At 39.7% G+C, this 23007-nt stretch overlaps 1 long non-coding RNA gene across 1 annotated transcript; it reads right to left on the bottom strand.

Annotated features, from left to right (window-relative positions):
* Positions 1 to 13575: 13575 nt before the first annotated feature.
* LOC138750905 (uncharacterized) lies at positions 13576 to 22154 on the bottom strand. The gene is made up of 3 exons (XR_011349592.1): positions 22001 to 22154; positions 15159 to 15266; positions 13576 to 13970 (listed from the first exon to the last, which is right to left on the bottom strand). It is a non-coding gene; the product is annotated as an uncharacterized lncRNA (long non-coding RNA).
* Between the last annotated feature and the right edge of the window lie 853 nt (positions 22155 to 23007).

Here is a 23007-nt window from a genome sequence, read left to right as displayed (position 1 = left end):
AACTTCTCCAACATTCATGCCCACTGCAAACCTACTGAACAGGTCATTTAAAACAGTCACAAGGACCAGAGGCCCCAGAACAGATTCCTGCAGCACTCGACTAGTTACCATCCTCCAGGCAGAATACTTTCCTTCCACTATTATTCTCTGCTTTCTTGATACAAGTCAATTATTTGTCCACACATTTCCTTGTAAATTTCTGGATAAGTCTCTCATGGTGGATGTGCCAAATGCTTTGTTATAGTCCATGTAAGCACACCATCGGCACTCCCATCACCAATTTCATGTTACCTCCCCAAAAAGCTCAACTAGACCTGCGAGGCATGACCTTCCCTTTACAAAGCCATTCTGAATATCCCTGAGTAGACTCTAGTTCTCCAAATGATCAAAGATCATATCCTTAAGAATCTTATCCATTAATTTGCTCATGATTGACGTAAGATTCACTGATCTATAATTCCCAGGATTCTCCCTATTACTTTATAGAAGGGGACTACATTTGACATTGTCCAATCCTCTGGAACCTCTCCCAGAGCCAAAGAGGATTAAAAGATCATACTGTCCCAGCTATCTTGACTCTGGGTATATATCGGCCAGTCCTGGGGACTATCAATCTTGGTGTTTTTAAGAAAATCCAGCACATGTGCTTCCTTAAACTCCACATTATCAAGCACGCAGGACTGTTCAATTTCAACTTTACTGTGATCACTGTCCTTATCTATTGTGAAAGCACACATAGTATTCGTTTAGGACTTCCCAACCTCCTGTGACTCCAGGCCTATCTTGACTCCCTTATCCTTTATCAGCCTCACCTTCATTCTCATAATCCTTCTGTTCTTTATGTACACATAGACTGACTTGGGGTTCTCCTTAATTCCACATGCCAAGGCCTTCTTATGCTCCTTTCAAGTTCTCATGTCCTTTCTGAAGCTCCTTCCTGCCTACCATACACTTCTTATGAGCACCTTCTCTTTCCTATTTTCTATATTTAAAGTATTCTTCCTTCTGCCACTTGGCTTAACTGCCTCACCTACTTCATCTGCAATGGATCCCTTTTCCTACAATCTTTTCCTTATCCCAGTGGGGCAAAGCTATCTTGAACCCTGCACACGTGTTCCCTAAAAGTCCTCCACATTACCTCTGCGCTTTCACCCTTAAACATCTGTTTCCAATTTACTCTCGCTAGTTCCTGGCTTATACCTTCAAAATTTACTGTTCTCCTGTTAAACACTTTCCCAGTTTGACTGTTTATATCCTTTTCTGTGGCTTAGTTGAAACTATGGAAATAGTGGTCACTGTTACCAGAATGCTCCTCCACCAAGACATCCACCATCTGACAAGGTTCATCTCCAGAACGAGATCCCGTGTGGCATCTCTTTTAGTCGGCCAGCCAACATTCTCTGCCAATCATTATTAGAGATGTTGAATAAACCATAACTGTAACTCTGTTTTTCCCACACGATTCCAAAATCTGCCGGATTATCTGCTCTTTGGTGTCCTGAGTGCTATTTAGGGGCCTATAGACTACACTCAGGCTAGTGGTAGCTCTCTTCCTATTTCTGACTTCCATCCACACCGACTCATTGGACACTCCCTCTGCAATATCCTTCAGTTCTATAGCCGTTATACTATCCCTGACCACGCCTCCATTTTCTACCTCCGATCCCATTATTTTTTTAAAATATCTGAACCCAGAACGACTTCCTGCAGCCTCATTTCTGTAATGCCTTCAATATCATAGTTCCATGTATGCTCTATGTTCATCTTCTTCATTCCTAATATTCATAGTGTTGAAATAGGCACATTGCAACCCCTCTAACTAGACCCTCTCTATGTTTTGCCACTGCCTGTCCTACCTCGCCAACTCAGAGCACATAGTATCATGCATTTGTCCTACCCTAACCCTTTCTACCTTAATCTCTGCACTCACTTTCTGCTTCCCATGTTCCAAACGCCTGCCAAATTAGTTTTAACCCTCCCCCACTGCTGTAGTATACCTGCCTGCCAGGATATTGCCACCACCCCCGCCCCCACCACCTTCCTCTTTTTGTAAGCTCATATCTTCACCAGAAGAGATCGCAATGTTCCAGAAATCTGAACCCCTGCCCTCTGCACCAATTTTGTACATTGCTTTGTTCATATTGAAATTAAATTTTGCTGCACATGCAAACCATCTAGTAGATGCTGCCATCATATTCATCACATGAACTACTTAAATACAAAATATTTTTACTTACCCTCTTATTCTTTCTCGGCTGTTGACTGTGCCACTAACATGACTTTAATTGCAATTTAGTATATCCATATACATCACTGGTATATTGGTGAATGTACAGGAAGAATTGTGAATTTGATGGAAGAACCATTGAAACATAGAATGCTACGTCACAGAAGATAGGTCATTCGACTCTTTTAGACCCCACCAACCATTTTTCTGCTACTTCCATTGACATATTCCCATTTGATATCCCTCCAGGCCTCTCCCATCCATGTTTTTTTTTTTCCAATTTCAAATTTATTCTTAAAATTTATGATTGAGCCCAGATCAGATGGCAGCTCATAGCACATTCTGTGTGAATAACTTTCCCCTAATGTTCCCCCTAGCCTTTCCCTTCTCAGCCTAAAACAATGACATCTCATATTTATCTCCCCCAATCTAAGTGGAAAAAGCCTACTCACATCCAATCTGTCTATATATCCCATAATCTCCCATAATCTTGTACACCTCTATCAAATCTCCACTCATTCTTGATCAATCCAAGGGATAAAGTCCTGACATCTTCAATCTTTCCCTGTCACTCAAATCCTGAAGACCCGGCAAAATCCGAGTAAAGCTTCTTTGCATTATTTCAATCTTAACGATATTCTTCCTATAATTAGGCACCCAGAACTCTACACAATATTCCAAATTTCGTCCCACAGACTTAACAATGTCAAGAGGAAAAGATTGGTGAAATCCACAGTAGGTCCCTTGCAGTCGGAATCAGGGTAATATATAATGGGGAATAAGGAAATGGCAGACCAATTAAATTCTTACTTTAGTTCTGTTTTTACAAGAGAGGATACAAATATCCTCCCAAGGATGTTGGGAAACGTAGAGACTAATGCAAGGGAGGAACTGAAAGAAATCAGTATCTCTAAGGACATGGTCTTGGGGAAATTGATGGGATTGAAAACAGATAAATCCCAAGGGCCTGATAATGTACATCCTAGGGTACTTAAGGAAGTGGCCATTCAGACAGCAGATGCTTTAAGAATTATTTTCCAGAACTCTATAGACTCAGGATCAGTACCCATGGATTGGAGGGTAGCTAATGTTACCCCACTATTTAAAAAGGGGGGTAGAGAAAAAGCGGGGAATTATAGGCCGGTGAGCCTTACATCACTAGTGGGCAAAATGATGGAATCCATTATTAAGTATGTAATAGCGGAGCATATGACTAGCAGAGAAGGGATCAGACGGAGTCAACATGAATTTACAAAAGGTAAATCGTGCTTGACAAATCTATTTCAATTCTTTGAGATGGTGACAGATAAAATATATGGGGAAGAGCCAGTGGATGTGGTGTACCTGGACTTCCAAAAGGCCTTCAATAAGGTCCCGCATAAACCACTGGCTTCCAAAATCAAGGCTCATGGGATTGGGGGCAAAGTATTGATGTGGATTGAGAACTGGCTGGCGGGTAGAAGACAGAGAGTTGGGATAAATGGCTCATTTTCTGAGTGCCAGGTGGTGACCAGTGGGGTGCCACAGGGATCTGTACTAATGGCCTTCATATCAAGAGGGTTTGAGTATACCTTACTGCAGCTGTACAGGGCCTTGATTAGACCACACCTGGAGCATTCTGTGCAGTTTTGATCACCTTATCTAAGGAAGGATGTTCTTGCAATGGAGGGAGTGCAGAGGCGATTCACCAGGCTGATACCTGGAATGGCAGGGATGACATATGAGGAAAGATTGCGCAATTTGGGATTGTACTCACTGGAGTTTAGAAGATTGAGAGGAGATCTCATAGAGACATATAAAATTCTGGCAGGACTGGACAGAATGGATGCAGAAGGATTGTTTCCACTGGTGGGGGAGTCCAGAACCTGGGGCCATGGTTCGAGGATAATAGGCAAACCATTTAGAACCGAGAGGAGGAAGAATTTCTTTACCCAGAGGGTGGTGAATCTGTGGAATTCATTGCCACAGAGAGCAGTAGAGGCAGGTTCATTGAATATATTTAAGAGGGAATTAGATCTATTTCTTCAGTATAAGGGTATTAAGGGTTATGGAGAGAAGGCGGGGACGGGGTACTAAACTTTAAGATCAGCCATGACTCGTTGAATGGCGGAGCAGGCTCGAAGGGTCGAATGACCTACTCCTGCTCCTATCTTCTATGTTTCTATGAATATATCATCCAAACTCCTATACTGAATATTTTGATTAAAAAAGTCTAAGATGCCAAAAGGTTTCTTTGCAACACTGTCCACATGTGTCGCCACCTTTGAGTAACAATGTATCAATGTTCCCATATCTCTTTGCTGCTCCACGATCCTCAGTGCCCTCCCCTTTACTGTGTATATCCTATCTTGGTTTGCCCTTGAAAATGTCTGCATTAAATTGAATCTGCCATTTTTGACTTTTCTCCCACTTAGTCCAAATCCCTTTGAGAATCTTCATTAGTGTCCACAATGGCTCTGATTTTTCTGTAATCTGCAAAATTGCTAATCCAATTTATCAAAAAATAAGATCCAGATCATTGACATAGACAAAAAAAAACAAGACATCTAATCTCACCGAGAATTCACACATTCCACATATTTTGCCGAGAAGTCACTTGTTAAATGGAGCTGTGCTGAAAACATATTTGATTTCTTCGATTCTTTCCAGTAATTATTGTAAATGAGTTTAATTTTCAAAAATCAGTTATTCCACAACCAAAAAAACGTCCGTGGACAGGAGTGTATTGCGATCCCATTATATTGTTCTTTTTCTCTTTCCTTCAAGTTAACTTGGTGGCGATTGTGACCTTGGCACGAGGAAACTGCAGCCTCTCCAATTGTATCATTCGTTACCTTCTGGGGATTGCAGCGGCTGACCTCCTGCAGAACCTCCATGATGCCATATTAAGGAGCATTGTTGAAATATATTTCCCATTTTCATTCCTGACCATCACCCCCATCTGTTCTCTTAACTGGGTCCTGATCTGCGCAACCACAATGATGTCGTTCTGGTTCACGCTGGGTTTTACATTTGATCGGTTTGTTGCCATTTGTTGTCAAAATTGGAAAATAAAATATTGCACCGAGAGAACGGCGACAATTTTTCTTGGCACGGTGACTGTGCTGAGCTGTGTTACAAACTGTCCCTGGTACTTTACAATGGACCCAGGTTTTATCACCAACGGTACACCACGGGGTTGTGTCTGGAAAAAGGCATTTTTAACTTCACCCACGTGGGCTTCGTTTGAGTTGTTCATATTTTCTTTAACTCATTTCCTCCCGTTCGTATTGATTTTGTTGTTGAATGCACTGACCGGCAGATTTATTTTCCTCTCTGGTCGGGCCCGCAAGAAGCTCAGGGGCCACAGAAATGGAGAGAATGACCCGGAGATCGGGAAACGGAGGAAATCCATTGTTTTACTTTTCAGCATATCTGGCAGTTTCATATTGTTGTGGAGTATTTTAATTGTATACGTTGTGACTGAGCGTGTTTTAGGGGCTGAGTACTTCGTCGGCAGTGATTTTCCAGCAATCGCATTCATGGTCCCGCTTCTAAGTTCCTTCACAAACACGGGGATTTATGCACTGACCCTGAGAACATTTCGAAAGGAGCTGATGGAGGTGGTGAAATGCCCAGTGACGCTAATCGCCAAATGTATGAAACCTTAGATCCGAGTGTACCAACAGGTACATGACGAAATGTTAACCATTAGCAGACAGATACCTAACGAGTGCTGTTTACACATCCAAACTTTGAAACCTATCCGCTTATTCAAACAGATGTAATTTAAAAGCCAATAGGTATTAAAGAAATGTTGGAAAATCTGATATTCAGATTTCTTGTCAGAGTACACACATCACATGGAACCCTCAGATTCTTTTACCTGTGGGCGAGTCAGAATTACCACCTAATGGTTGTGCCAAAAAAATGCACTCAACATGTGTTTGTAAAGAAATGTAAACAGATAACGAATGTAAACTATCTGTCCAATACAAGGAGAATAAAAAATCAATAAATTGCACATGTAAGTGGTCTTAAATGAGTCCCTGATTTGAGTTTGTTGTTGAGGAGTCCGATAGTGGAGGGGGAGAAGCTGTTCCTGAACCTTGTGGGGCGAGTCTTGTAAAACCAACAACGCATTCCTCAGGGCAGCAGCGAGAACAGAGCATGTGCTGGGTCGGGTAGATCCTTGATGATTTTTGCCGCCTGCCGGTGTAGTTGAACCAGCAAGAGCTTGGCATCATCCGTGTGTGAGTCAATGAGGAAAAGCAATAGTTATGAAACTGGAAATAAATGTATAAATCTATTTCCGTGACACTTTGTTTGCTTGCTGCACCTTGCCCAGTGATAGACGGACGGTAAAGGTAGCTAAGTGAGCAATCAATTGGAGATGTCCATGAAGCCGCGGCATGGATGAGAGTGGTATTTCATCATACCTGGGTCCACTGATCGTTAGTGAACTCCGCCTCTATGGGCGGAGCTAGATAAAGGCTCTTGAGATCAACGTTTCATTTCTGCTCTTGCAATACGTGCAGGTCAGTGGGAAGACGGGAATGATGTTTCCGCACAGAGTTGAAGGACTGACTGAACAACAACACTCCACTGGACACGACAGAATAGATAGACATTTTGGCTAATCTATTGGCCTAATTATTATCTTGAGTTGATTTGCTGATCTGCACCCTGACCATACCCTTCCAAACCACACCGGTACCGTATTTTTTTAAATGGAAAATGTCAAATACAGCCGGCTTTTTACCTTTTAAGAAGAAGCATGTTCCACTATCCAATTGTTTTCTACACCGGATAATTTATATTGACCCGCAGTATTTCTGACTCTTTCGTGTTCATGATGATCTCTTCTTCCTGGCACCGTTCTCAAGTGTAGTTGATGCCACACAGATAAAAGTGAAGAGTCTGCATTTGCAGAAGATGGACATTATGAAGGGCGGCGCTGACCCTCGTAGAAAGGATTTTATGATTCAAATTTCAAGATCTAAGAGTCCAGATTCAATTTATTGTCATGTAATTAAAAACAGGACCAGATTACAAGAAATTGTTGCAGACAGTTTTGCCATCGGTAGAAATTTCCTGAAAGAGATGCAACATTTTTAAAGAGAGTCCTCCCAGAGTCACCGAGTGTCCGTGGATTCTGCTCCATCGCTTCTGCAGCAACGCAGAGTCCAGACCAAACCATTGGCTCCCTGAACTCGAGTGCAGATTCGAATCTCTGATACCATCAGGAACCCTTCAAACCCCTCTGCACCCTATTTTACCTGGTTTTGTTACATGGTACACCTTCAGCTCGTTTCGAGCCATTCCCCAGCAGTCCACAGTTTTGAATCGAAATCCATTGACACCCGTCTCCAGCATCCACAGCCTCCGTCGGTTATTCGCTCAAGTCATGTATAGCCCGCCCCTTTGTGGGTTCTTCAGCCAAATAACCCCTCACAGGTCTGTCACCCTCCCATCTCCTCTGCTTTTCTTTCTCCCATTGTGGTGGTCTCCCAGCCGTCTGGTGCACTGTGTCTGTTCTGCGCTTCCGTCAGTCTGCAACCCCTCGTGGATTCTGTCCAGCAGAGGCCCCACAATTTTGTGTGTGTCCCCTGAGGTCACGGGAATTTAATCAAACTACCGTCATTTCATATAATTGGCCGTTCAAAGCATAAACAGAGTGGACCCCGCGGGAACGCTGGGTATCCACTCCCTGCTCTCCCCCTAGTCCGCGCTAGTCTGCTCTCCCCCTAGTCCGCTCCCTGCTCTCCCCCTAGTCCGTTCCAGGGGCGCTGCCATTTTCTCTTCTTCAATATAGGATCCAATAATGTTATGATCACCTAATTGACTCCTTGACAAACAGAAACAATTGATTTTGTTGAACATAACCTCTCAGCAGAACCTGTCGAGTTCCCATTAAAGGCTCTTTACTATTGACCAGAACTGTTTCAGTTTATCGAGTAAAATAGATCTGCACTGCCGAATCAGATCATTTCAATTTTTGCTGAGGAAAGATCATTAACATACATGAACACAAGGATCATAAATTACAGCATAGACACTTCAAAATTAAAAATAAACCAGAAAAAAACGAAGGAACTGCCGATTCTGGATCTCCTCATGTGCAGCTTCAGGATCCCCCAATAACCAGGATACAATATTCCGATAGAATAAAATCAGAAGTTAAAAAAGAGAAAAACAAGTGCAGACGGGATAAATGCTGTGCAAAAGAACAAAGATGACCGGATTTCGAAAGATCAGTGGTTTTCTGGACACTTTATCTAAATGTATATAGTGTTATAAACAAGGTCAGTGAACCTGTGGCATAAATCAGTACAAAGGTGTATGATTTAATGGCCACTACTCCGGCATTGTGGTTCCAGAGTGGAGGGCACTGGGATTAAATATCCAAAGATATCAGGTAATAATGGGGGGCAAACAGGAAGCTATTGGGAAGTGTGCTAACGTTCTTAGTTAAAGAAGACATCAGGGTAATAGTGAGACGTGATGTAAGATGTTCGGAGCAAAATGTCGAGTCCGTTTGGGTTGAGATTAGGAATAGTAACTGGAAAGAAATTACAAGCAGGAGTTGTCTCGAGGCCACCTATTATTACAGTGGCACGGGCAATAAATCAAGAAATATAAAAGGCATTCAAGGATGGAACTGCTCTTATCGTGCGGGTCTTTAACATGGATATAGATTGGACAAATCAGGTTGGTCCAGGTTGGTCATAGTGGTTGGCTTTCCTCATTATCATATTACTGAACCTGCAAAGGAACATGCTATCTTGGATCTGCTCCTGTCCATGATACAGGTAAAATTATCAATCTTTAGATTGGGATCCACTTGGAAAGAGTGATCTAAATATGACTGAGTTTATCATATAATAGGTCATATAATATCATATAATAGCATAACCAGTTTGTTTTGCCAAAACAAAGGAAACACGTTGCTGTTGAATTCTCGGAACACAAGCTAGATGGAGGGACAGTTGAATACCAGTGGAGGACTTTCAGAAAGATTTCTAAATTAAAGATGAAACTCATTGTGATGTACCCACAACAGTGTCATATTACACGAAATTGCTTTTGTCTGCTGTACGGCAGATGTATTCGCTATTGGAAATAACTTGCCTGAATGGTCACACTTAACATTTAACATTTCACACTAGCACCAAGCACAAGACAGTCCAACGATAATTTGATACATTGAAGGAACAGAGGGAAAGATTTTCACAGTCTGTTCCAGATTCGATACATTTGCAAAGACACTGATTTTTCAAGGGAGGGCCATGCTAACTGCTGGAGAGTAAACAGCTATTTGAAGCTGCTCTATGGCCAGTCATTCTGTAAAATGCAGAAGGAAGTTAAATTGAAGAGGATTCCTATCTAATGATGAAACGCATGCTCTCTGAATGACTGTGCCTTTTTGGTGGATTGACCCGCGCCATGAGGGTCTTTATATGGGAAGCAAAGTGCTTCATTTTGATTCTGACTAACAGTTGAGGTCATGCTGTTACTTGGAGAGACCACTGCCAAGGAATTGTAAAATGAGGCCACCCACTTCGAGTCTTGCCTACAAAAGTATCAGGAGCTCGTGAGGACTGACATTTCTTCAAAGGCAATCTATCACATCCACAATTCCAGTCATCCCATAATTTCATCATTAATTCTGGGCATCAAATCTCAGGACTAAGTTTCAACACTGAATTTGAAAGACTGATCTTGAAGTAAATTTGTAGATTATGGACTTGTGAGAGGTGCCTTCCCGTTCACAAAATATGCTCGAGACAAAAGTTGTGAACAAAGAACATTTATTTATATTTACAACATTGCAAGGTTGGGTACTCGCCCCTTACCTCGAGAAAGTACCCCGAGCGCTGGAAGCTTCTTTGTTTTTGTACAATTTTTACTCACCTCCCCTTACATTTGTCTTACGTTTCTCCTTCTTGGATTCATTTGGCACTTTTCCCTATTCGTCTGACTCTTGATTGACTCCAACTTTTTCTTATCCCATGCTCACTCCTCCTTTCCCCACCCCCAATTAAACAAGTTCTTTGTGTATGAACGTGCATATTTCTTAAATTCCTCTGTTATCTTGTTTACTCTGTTCTGCTGTTTTTCATGCGCCATTTTACACAAAGAACATTCTAGCTTTTTTCTTGCTTTTTCCTTCTACCTTCTATAACTGTTTCAGAACTCCTAACATTAAAATAATAACTGTTTCTAAACTCCTGCACTTAAAATAATAACAATTTCTTAACTCCTTCAATTTAAATAATAACTGTTTCTTAACTCCTACAGTCTGGATGTTAACGGTTCGGGTAACACACACACACACACACACACACACACACACACACACACACACACACACACACACACACACACACACACACACACAACACACACACACACACACACACACACACTCACACACACACACACACACACACACACACACACACACAAATGCACATAGATGTGGATAGATTTAGTGTTAAGGATATTTTAAAAGTTAAAATTATATCTTAAGTGTTAGAAATAAAGTTAGTGTTTTAAAATTGAACACTGTCTGGTTCATTTTCTATTGGTCCGCTTTATGTGCAGTTGAAAACAAAATTGGGGACTTGTCATCCAAGATTTTGTTTACCACATTTGGATCTAATAATGCTTAACCAAATTGGGGAGCTTATAATGTATGTGCTACAAAAGGCAGCACAGAATTTGGAGCTTTGTAATCAATTAAATTTAGATGAGGTTGATACAGTCCTTTTTCCAAGCTAATTGAGAGTCTTGGGTGTGTGTGTAAAAGCAGCAATTGATATTGAAGGGGTTTTCAAGTCACCATCTCCTGCAGAATTGCAGAAGGCATAAAGGGAAGATTTGGTGAATATTGCTCAATGGTTGGGACTTTCTGAAGGAAATTTTGATAAAGGAAATTATAGCAAGGAAATATGTAGATGAGGGCAAGTTTGAAGATGCAGAATTAGATAAATTTCAGAGTGTAAACCTATTAAAGCAAAGCTTGTGTTTGAAAGGAGTCAGTTAAAAATTGAGGCAGAGGTAAAAAAGAATGCAAGTGGTGTTAGAGAAAAAGGAAAGACAAAGACAATTTGAGTTAAAAATGGAGTAAGGTTGCAGTGGTATCAGGCAGAGCAGACAAAGCAAAATTCTATCATCTAGTCTAACTGAGAAGTTTGTAGCCAGTACAGAGGTGTGGTTAGTTCCTCCATTTCATAAAAGTGAAATTGACAATTGAGATTTTGCAAGGAAGAACCATTTTGAGTGTAAAGAGAAAATAGCTTTTGAAGGAGCTTTTTGAAGTGCCAGTTGATGAAGTAGAGAAAGACGATGTGGTCAAATAATAATCTTGGCTTTTATTAGCAGAAACTCATGGTACAATAATGAAAGACAATAGGTTCATATATAGTTACAACCAAGGGGAGTGTCCTTAACAGTAGAGATAATGCCCAGCTAATGTGAGTACATCAAGGCTCGCAAGAGGGGAGACAGGCAGCATGGCAGACATTCACAACAGTCTCCCCTCCTCCCCGGCAGAAGAAGGGTTAAAATCAAAAGGACAGCTTCTAGGAAAGACTGAAGCAAGCGATACATCGATACCATGTTCGGCATCGAGAATAATGTAACTGCCAAACTACGACAGTATCTAGCATGCAATCAAAATATAATGCGATGCTTTATGAATATGTCAGCCTATCAGGTTGTTGATGAATTCTGCTGCTTCTTCTCAAAACAGATGGCTCCTTTGCAACCTTGGGAACGGGTACATGTCCTGGGTCTGTAGTGTGGGATGGACTGACTTCTGGACCCGCTCCAGAATCGCCAGTGTGAGGCAGTGGAGCCTCAGCATGGCCATCTGAAAGCTTACTAGGTGTCACAGGCTGGGGGAATGAGCCCAATCCCTCAGGTTCACTCTGAGTAGGGGTGTGAGGAAGGGGTGAACCAAACAAGGCCAGATCTCTTAGGGGTACAGTGTCAGTACTCCCATTTGAGATTTTAACATGAGCATAGTTGGAGTTGGTATGCTGCAGCTGAACTGGTTGGACTAGTGGTCTGTTTTACACCCCCGAGTATGGCTTTTTTGCAGCACGGTTCAGGCTCAGATAAACAGGCTGGCCAGTCAATAACAGTTCCAAATTTCCTCGGAATGGCAAGCATACATTCATGAGGTGTTTGATTTCTTGCAGTACATAATAATGACCGAATAGAATGTAGCGCCTCAGACAGCACCTCCTGCCATCGGGTAACAGGGTAACCATGTGTTTTTAAAGCAAGATTAACTGTCTTCCAGACTGCAGCATTAGCCCTTTCGACCTGCCCATTACCCTGCGGGTTGTAGCTCGTGGTACGGCTTGTGGCAATCCCCTTCCGTAGCAGGGCTCGCCGCAGTTCAGCGCTCAAGAATGCTGAGCCCCTATCAATATGAATGTAATTGGGAAAACCAAAAATGCTGAAATTTCTGTCAAGTGACTTAATGACAGACGCTGACAAGATGTCAGGGCAGGGTATCGCAAAGGGGAACCTGCAATATTCATCAATTACAGTTAGGAATATACATTTTTGCTGTTGGAAGGTAACGGTCCTTTAAAATCTAAGCTAATCCTCTGAAAATGTCGGGTTGCCTTGATTAGAGTGACCTCTGGAGCTTTGAAGTATTGCAGTTTGCATTCTGCGCAAACGGGACGGATTTCAATCAGTTTCCTGACTTCTTCCAGAGAGGAAGGACGGTTGTTAGCACTTATGTAGTGGAAGAACCTCATGACTCCTGGGTGGCACAGTCTGCTATGGATCTCTTTTAGCCCCTCCAGCTGAGCACCAGTAGCAGATCGTGACAATACATCAGAGGAATGATTTAACCAGCCCGGTCTGGACTGGATCACATAGTTATAAGTTGAGAGTTCTTACCATTCTTGATTTAATTTTACGTTTTAGTACTGAACATGTCGGCTGCAGGTGTGCTTTCGTGGCATAATCCCAAACCAATTTGCAGTAGTAGGAACAGAATCCCATACACCTTTGAAGGGCTTTTGCTGAATCTGGAGCTGGTAACTTCTTAAATGAGGCCATTCTTTTGGGGCGGGGTGGATTTTACCTTTGCGGACAATGTAGCCCAGAATTGGTGGCTCTGTTGCGTTGAACACACATTTGTCCTTGTTAAATGTAAGTTTGACTTCCTTCGCTATTGCTAAAAATTTCTTTAAGTTGTTGTTGTGCTCAGCCTGTGTTTTCCCACAGATAGTGACATTATCCAGATAGGGAAACGTACCCTGTAACTCATACGTCCTAACAATCTTATCTATTTCCCTCTGAAACACAGACACACCATTAGTGATCCTAAAAGGTAACCTTTTTAATTGGTATAACACCCCCCCCCCCACCATCAGCCTCAAAAGCTGTATAGGGCCATTCCCTTTTCTTAATCGGGATTTGGTGATCAGCTGCTGTGAGGTCGATAGTGCAGTACACTTTGTATTGCACTATCTGATTAATCATTTCATTAATGCGTGGCAGGGGGTAGGCATCCAGGCTCGTGTAACAGATAATTGTCTGGCTGTCGTCAATAGTCAGTCGTCTCTTAATGTGGTTTTTCACGACTACCACTTGGGCCTGCCACGGACTCTTACTTGGTTCAATTACTCCCTCTTTAAGCAGTCTCTGGGTCTGCGCTTTGATAAACACGTGATCCACTTTGCTGTAAGAATGGCTCTGAGTGGCAATTGGCTGACATTCAGGGGATAAATCACTGAAAAGGGAAGGAGTTTTGATCTTTAATATGGACAGACAGCTTGATATCGAAATCAAGATATAGAGAAACCACCTTGACCCGGTACAATACTGGATTTCCTATCTGGGCAAGAGACAGTCCAGGTGCCGGAAGTGTGTTTGGAGGAACACTGATCATAATGTTATTATTATATCAATTGGAGAAATTTAATTTTAATTAAATTAGAAAGGATATACAGTTGAAAGCATGGATTGGGGCAGGTTGTTTCTTATTTAAATATTTTTATTGAATTTAACACATAAATCCCTCATACAAAGTATTTTAATCAAACAAATAACAGGTGGTATCATATGCACGTGGATAGGAAATATGTAATACTACAATAGACTATCCCTTGATCTAAGCACAGTGCATATTCTGTTTAATGCTATGATCTATAATGACCATATTAAACCCATATTGAACTAGTTAATTGAAAAAAAACTGAAAACAAAAGAAACCCTTGTTTGTGTCTGGCAATTATGTCGTTGATATTTGATGGGCCATCAAAGGTACAATATTCTCAGTAAAGTGCTTCTATGTGGCCAGAATTAAAGGCAAAGGTAACAGGAGTAAGGAACTTTGGTTTTGACGGAGATTGAGATTGTGGTTAAGAAAAGAGAGAGAGATAAATGGCTGTTATGAGGATGTTGTGAGTGTTAGATGTTGCATTTTGGAAGGACAAGCCAAGAAATGACATAGACGATATATGGCAGCACATTGAGGAGTGCAATAGAACAGAGGGATCTGGGAATACGGATACAAAATTTGCTGAAGTCATTACAATTAGATAGGGTTATAAAGAGAGCTTTTGTCACATTCACCTTCATAAATCAAAGTAATGAGTACAGGAATTGGAATGTGATTTTAAAGTTGATAAGACATTGGTGAGGCTAAATTATGAGTATTGGTGCAGTTCTGGTTACCTCACTACAGGAAGTGGGAGGGGGGGGTGTCAAGTGATGGAATAGTAACTGGTCCAGTCTGCTTTCCAGGGAAAATTTAACAGAGTGAACAATAAGTAAAGTCCTTATTTAAAACAATTTAACAAATGGAAAGTTAAATAGTCGGGGAAAATTTGAAGATGACTCCGAAAAAAGACAAAACTACAACGATCAACAGAGAAGAAGCAAAGAAAATGACAGATCATAAGGAAGGAGACCTTACCTGTAAAGTGGATCCAGGAGCGGTCTGAAAAGGTGACTCCATTTGTGTGGTCTTCAATTGAACAAACTCAGGTTGGTCCTGCGTAGTACGAGTTTTATCAGTAGCTCACTGAGTCATGAAAAGAAACATTACTTCACATATACAAATAGATATGCATGCGTGAAACTCATTTTAAATAGGACATTGAAGAAAGAGGCTATTTCAGTTATAATGGAAGTCAGATTAGACACATTCGCTGGTACAGACTTTATATCATGTGAAGAAATGGATCCAAAAGTATTAGAAGAAACAAAAAAAAATAAGAAAGAGAAAAGTAAACTTCAAACTGAAACAGTGGATATACAATATTTTGATAAACAATTAAAAATTTTAATGGAAACACTGATGTACAAAATTAAAGTTAATAGAAACTGTGTATTAGAAATGGATGTTAAAATACAACCTGTAGAGAATGCAATGATGGTCATGAATAGCAATTTGAAGAAGTGGAAGAAAGAGAAAAGGTATGGAGGGAGATATGGGTGATGTGAAGGAAAAAACAGATATTATGAATAAACGTCACTAAGACACAAGAAATACTGACTCAGAAAATTGATGTTTAGAAAGGTTTAGCAGACACAACAATATAAAAATAGTAGGTTTGAATGAGGGCAAAGAGGGTAAAGATATCAAAGAATTTTAAAATAAATGGATCCCACAAGTCTTAGGATCTGAAGAATTTGAAGACAATATTGAAATTGAAAGAGCTCACAGAGCTTTGACACCGATACCTCATACAAATCAAAAACCACAATCTACTTTAGTCAAATTGTTATTATACTCAAAAAGGGAACTTGCTGACTGACGAGCCAGGGAAAGACAAGAATGACTGGAATATAATGGAAGTTAAATATTGTTTATCCAGATATACGTTTTTAAATATTAAAATAAACGTAAAGCATTTAATTCAACAAAGAGAATATTATGGAAGAAAGGCTATAATTTACATTATCCAGGCACTTTAAACATAATAAATTTTTTTGTTGACCCAGTAAAAGCCAGGCAGTTTGCTGAACAGTTGCGAGAAAATCAACTGGAAAATGTGGAATTAATGCAACAAAAGGATATCGGCAGTTAATATTCATAAATTGGTTTTTCTTCAAAGTAATATTGGTCTGTATATATTATTATAGATGGTAAAGATTTGATTGTATTAAGTCTTTACATTTTTGAAAATATGTCAATATATTCTCTGGGGGAGCAAGGATTGTATGCTGCAGGATCAAGTCACTATTAATGTTTATACCGCAACCCAATATGTAAAGGGTGTTGTGGTTATTTTATAAGTAAGTAAAGACAACTCAATTAGGACTTTTTTTAAAAATTTTCCTTCTCTTTTCTTAAAATTCTTGCTATTTTTATGTCACTTGTGCCATCAAGAATCGTCAAAAAGAATATTCTTCAAATAGATATTTTTCGAGGAATAGAGTTGGAGCATTTGAAATGGGGATACATGAATAAATTAAAATTAATATAATGAAGACATTGAAATTTATAAGTACTAATATTAATGAAATACAGAATCAGGTTAAAAGGAAAAATGATAAAGACTACTTAAAAACATAAAAAATAGAGAATTTATAAGAGAAACAGATTTAACTGAGGCACAACATTTTAAATTTCCTCATCTTATAATTCAAAAGCTATTTTAATCAACAAAACATTACCTATTAAAAGAGAAAAAAATAATTATGAATCTAACGGGTACATATATCATGATGAACTCTCACCCTTCGGAACATTGGATATTATTTAATATATATCCACCTGAAGATGTGATGATAAGAAATTTTTGAACGTTTTTTTTACGCTTTGGAAATACTCAAGGATCAAACCCATTTGGAAGCTTTAGGGGCGATTGACTTGTGCTTAGTTATCAGTCGTCTGAGTTTAACTCAACCTCCAGCTTGAAATTAACAATAAACGGTGAGGGTATAAATCACCAGCAGAAAACCCAGCAACTATGAATATTGACCAGTTCATAGCGAACCCTTCAGTGGTTATTTGGAAAATGGGTAAAAAATCAGAACTGAAGGTATGAGTTTGCAAGTTATATCTTCTTACAGTAAGAACTGGGATGAAAAAGAAGGGAATTACTTGAAAAATTGTTAAGCACTATGTAGAAAAGGGGCTATTGAAGAAACTGTATTAGAACGGTTTCCAAAGGAGAAAACTTCAGAGGAAGTAAAGTTGGCTTTGAGAAAACAAGAGTTAGAGGAAAAAAGAGAGGAAGAAAGGAAAGCCAAACGGGAAGCAGTAAGGCAGGCAGAAAGGGAAGAGAGAGAGAAAGAACAGAAGCATGAGCTAGAATTAGCTAAATTGAAGCTGACCCTAATGCAAGGAGAGGGAGAAGCCCAAAACACACGTGCTGGTTAAGAGGAGAGGTTTCGAGTCAGTACAAGTTAGTTCTTTCATTTTAGGAAAATGAAATAGACCAGCATTTTCAGCATTTTGAGAAAGTAGCTGTAAATTTAAAATGGACACCAGACCAATGGTCACTCCTGCTACAAAGTGTTCTTAAAGGGAAAGCCCAACAGGTGTATTCGTGTCTCATGGTACAACAAGCAGCTGATTACAAATTTGTGAAGCAGGCTATACTCCGATGAACTAGTCTCAGAGGCTTATAGACAAAAGTTCAGGAGTTTAAAAAAGGCACCAACCCAATCTTAGCTGGATTTTGCTTCTAGGAAGGTTATGTGTTTTGATCGGTGGTGTGCCTCAATGAAACTAGAAAATAACTTTGATTTATTTAGGAAAATCATTCTGATTGAGCAGATTAAAAATTGTGTTCCTGACGATATTCAAGAGAATAATATAAAAACTTGGCAAGAATTGCCTTAGCGGACACCAGGGAAATCCTTTCAAAGGAATACTGCTGACAATCCAAGTAGAGTAGAAAGAAAATCTGGAAGTTAGGTTAAAGGAAGAGAGGAAGAGAAATGTATGAAGGAAAAACTTTTGAGTGTTATTTACCACTATTGTATGAAACCAGGGCACATAAGAGCAAATTGTCCTCTACTGAAAAGGAAGTAATAGAAAGGGGTGGTACGAACCACCTGTGTTCAGAGTGGGAAAGTTAGGGATATTTTTAAACCATTTCTGACTGAAGGTTACATTTTGGTTAAAGAAGGATCTAATCAAGTGCCAGTTAGAATCCTGTGGGATACTGGAGCAGCCCAATCGCTTGTGTTATGAGCCCAAAGGACCTCAAAACCCAGCAGCAATAGACATTCCCCAAGACAAATGGCTTTCAAAACAAAAGTTATATTTAAATAATGTCAAACTTTAAAATAGAATCAAACTTGAATTAAACTCTATTCTTATACTGTACTCTATATTATACCAAAATTACGCCCTTCTAATTCGAGGTGCACGTGTATGTAATGTGGGCGTTAATTCAAGAAAAGTTATTTAGTTCACAGTTCAATCTCACTTCGCCTTCTTCCAAGTTCTCTGCTTGCAGGCAATCACTGTGCACAGAATTTAACATGTATAAAGTTCACTTGGTGCTTGAAAGGTAGATGTTTACTGCTCAGGATGGTTCTTGTAGGGTTTGCAGAGAGAGAGATATTTGTTGCTCCAGGATTTCCACAACTGAGGTAAAATCATAAGTCACCGCAGGGTCTCACTTATGAAACTTGCCGCATCAGAGACGTCTTGATGGTAACCTCTTTCTTCAAGCTACCACAGAGTTCCATTCCTTCCTCTATTTCAAGAGAAACATCAGACAGATAACACTTCCAGCCATCGACTGCACTGGAACTTGCTTTCATAATTTTCAAACAGTTCTCCCTGGATTGCATTTCTCAGTTACTTGTCAGTGTCCCACACACTGACTGAGTGACTGACTGAGCTGTTCACTCAATTCTATCTCTTTTTCAACTGTAATTCCAAAAAGAGCATGTGATCTGTGTCTTGCAAGACCCCACCTTCTCTAGAAAACAACAGGAGTTCTTTCTTCTTCTCATGTTGTTATCTTAGTTAAACAATCCAGAATTGACCTTTCGGTGAACACTTTGCAGAAATGGTACTGATAGACAGCATGACTCCAGCAAGACAATGGTCAAGAATTTTATGATGTCAGATCAATGAACACCTACATGTTAAAGGTGCTTACATTCTCCAGAGATCCTGCCATGTGAATTCTTCAGTCTTTCAAATAAGATGTGTGTATGTATATGACCCACTCTAAGTCTTATAAATTCTCCTGAAATATTAATATTGTAACACCTCCCTTTCTTTAAAGGAATTTTAACTCAGTTAAAATTCAGAAATAACTAAATTGTCTTTAAAACCTCAAAAATATAAGAATTCACAATATATACGTCATAATAAATACGTTGACAGCATATTATACAAGATAAAATTGAACATCTTAATAGATAGTCCGCTGTTATATTATTTAAACCTCTGATATGAACAATTCGCAAATTATATTCTCGTTATATCAAACTCCAGTTTAACAATCTTCTTGTTCTTCATTTTATTCAATAACACCAGAGAATTATGGTCAGTAATTACCACAATTGGTTCTTGAGATGTACTGAGATACATATCAAAATTCTGCAAAGATAACACAATTGCCAATAATTATTTCTCAATAGTAGAATAGTTCCTTTGATGAACATTTTAATTTTTGGAAAAGTAGACAACTCGATGGTCGATTTCATTATGGTTTTGCAATAAAACTGACCCTACTGCTCCCTCACTCCTATCCACTGCTGCAGAGATTTATCAAAGTCAGGAGATTTTAATAGAGGACAATGGCATAACCTATCCTTTAAATTTTCTAAAGCTGCCTGACACTCTAAAGTAAACACAAATTTCTCCACCTTCTTCAAAAGGTTGGTTAAAGGAAGAGCAACCTCAGCAAAATTTCGGCAAAACTTCCTATAATACCCTGCCATTCCTAAAAACCTTCTCACTGCTTTCTTGCCATTGGGAATAGGAAACTCAGAAATTTCATTCAAATTTGCTTGAATAGGTGCAACTTTGCCATGACGAACTACATGACCCAAGTATGACACAAAGGCATTTGCAAATTCACTCTTTGCTAAGTTAACAAGTTTGCTTTGGATAATCTTGCAAACAATTTGTCCAATTCCTTCAAGTGTTCTTCCAATTTGTCACATTTTAGGACCAAATCATCAATTTAGGCATCTGTATGTGTTAACCCTTCGATTATTGAATTAATCATTCCTTGACATGTTGCAGAAGCATTTTTCATGCCAAAAGGTAACACATTGTACTCATATAAGCCAGATGGAGTAACAGAAGCTGAAATATTCCTTCCTCTCTCAGTTAAAGGCACACACCAGTAACCCTTTAACAAATCCAATGTAGTAAAAAATTTAGCTTTTCCAATCTTATCAATACAATCATCTATTCTTGGAATAGGATAAGTATCTGTTTTAGTTACTGCATTAACCTTCCTGCAATCTGTACAAAACCTAACAGTTCCATCTGGTTTCGGTACTAGAATACAAGGAAAATTCTAATCTGAGTTTGAAGGACTAATAATGTCATTTCTCAACAGATATCCCACCTCCTCATCCATAATTTTCTTTTTCTGAATGTTTATTCTGTATGGGGGTTTTTTAATGGGATTTGACTCACCAACATCCACATTGTGATAAATCACTGATGCCCTTTTTGGAACGTCTGGAAAAAGATATGTGTTCTTTAAAATTAAATTCTTCAACTGTATCTGTTTTTGTGAATTAAGATGAACTAACTTTTTCTCTATATTTAACAAAATTTCTGAGTTAGACAAGTGCACAGGACCCATGGTTTCTTTAAGGTTACCCTCACAAGATTTTATTTCCATAATCTCATGATCCACCACTTCCTCCACTCTGTCAACAGCCAACACCTCTGATACAGATTAGTATCCACCACCATGACTCTCATAATAAGGTTTAAACATATTTATGTGACAAACCTGAGTTTCATTCCTTCTATCTGGAGTGTTAACAACATAGATAATATCATTCAATTTTGATTTAATTGTGTATGGACCAGAAAATCTAGCTTTCAAAGGATTGTCATGTGTTGGAATAAAAATCAAAACTTTACTTCCTATCTTAAATTTCCTCACTTGAGCTTTCATTGAATAAACACTTCATTTTACACTGAGCCATTTCTAAATTCTCGAGCTAAAGTCCACACTTTTTTTAGCCTTACTTGAAATTTAGAAACATGATACAGCAAGTCCAATTGCTCATCCTCATTAACCCACTGTTCTTTTAATAACATCAAAGGATCTCTAACCTGATGTCCAAACACGATTCCTAAAGCTAAATCCTAATGACCCCTTCACACCTCTCTTGCTACAAACAACAATAAATGAAAAACTTCATCCCAATCTTTCCCATTCTCCAAACAATAAATCCTCATCATAATTTTAAGATTAGAATGAAATCTTTCCAAATCTCCGCAAGTTTCAGGATGATACGGAGATGAAGTGATCTGTTTTATTTCCAACTCATCAATTAATTATTGAAACAATCCAGATATAAAATTAGATCCCTGATCACACTGAATTTCTTTTGGTAATCCGAACACTGTGAAAAATCTTTCCAGAGCCTTCACCACCGTTTTTGCTTTAATATTTCTTAATGGTATAGCTTCTGGAAATCTTGACGCTGCACACATAATTGTTAACAAGTATTGATTTCCAGACTGAGTTTTTGTCAAGGGACCTACACAATCCACAATATCTCTAATGAAAGATTCTCTAACAACACGAATAGGTTGTAATGCAGCCACTGGAGGACCCTGGTTAGGTGTCCCCACTACCTTACCAATGCCCAAGTGCCGGGGCTGGCCACCAAAGTGAAAGGACATGTAGCCGGTTCTGGGGGGTGGTTGTGTGGTGGTGCACATCCTCATGGTGAACCAGCCCCACTTGTATCACCACATGGCAGGGTAGCCATGGGGAAATGGCCTCATCAGAGGTTTCTCTCTGACTCCAGCATCCCTTCCAGCGTGCACCCTGGGCAGCGATTATGATGTCACAATGCACCAGGTGACTGAGCTCATGCTGCCCTTAAAGGAGCGTGCTGAATTTGAATAAAAACAAATTGACCAGGGCCAGTCGTCTTGGTGTTTCTACCACCAGTGCTGGGGACCGCCATCTTGGGCCTCAAACTCAGGGATGTCTGGGTGACCAGCAGCCCGGACACATTGCTCTGCGACGTTTCAACAGGAATGCAGCACCCACTGGTCCTGCCGCACTGGAGGGTGAAGAGGCTCAGTGTGATCCACAATCTCGCTCACCCAGCCATAAAGACAACTGTGCAGATGGTCATGGAGTAGTGGCTGTGTTTCTTCCACTGCTTACACCGCCACACTCTCTCTATAAAGGCTAGCAGAGACTTACCTTGTGTTCACACCTTACCTTTGTTCAGTTTACACATGAGTCAGGTTATATTTGGCCCAATCAAAAGTTTATACTATACATTCTTACCCAATGCAATTGCTACAAAGCACTAATTCCATTGCAACATAAGATTGACAGCCTCTTATCAGACCTGCTCATTGATTGGTTCAGAAAAAATTCCTATAGTTAGTCATGGTGCTAATTGGACCTTTTGAATTGCCTTGCCTGCCTTACAAGAATGCTGCAAAATCTAGCTTTTACTCTCACTGGCTTTTAACTCCTTCCTTCCTCAAGTGGACCTATTGACATGGTGTGTTTGGACTTTCTAATTGTATTTGTTGAAGTTCTCCACAAGAAATTGCTGTGTAAATTCAGAGAGGTTATTACATGGAGAACTCATTGGTAGGGTGGAAGCAAACTTCTGAAATA

This window comes from Narcine bancroftii, unplaced genomic scaffold, assembly GCF_036971445.1.
Source record: "Narcine bancroftii isolate sNarBan1 unplaced genomic scaffold, sNarBan1.hap1 Scaffold_301, whole genome shotgun sequence".
NCBI lineage: Eukaryota > Metazoa > Chordata > Chondrichthyes > Torpediniformes > Narcinidae > Narcine > Narcine bancroftii.
This window is presented reverse-complemented; position numbering and strand designations above follow the sequence as displayed.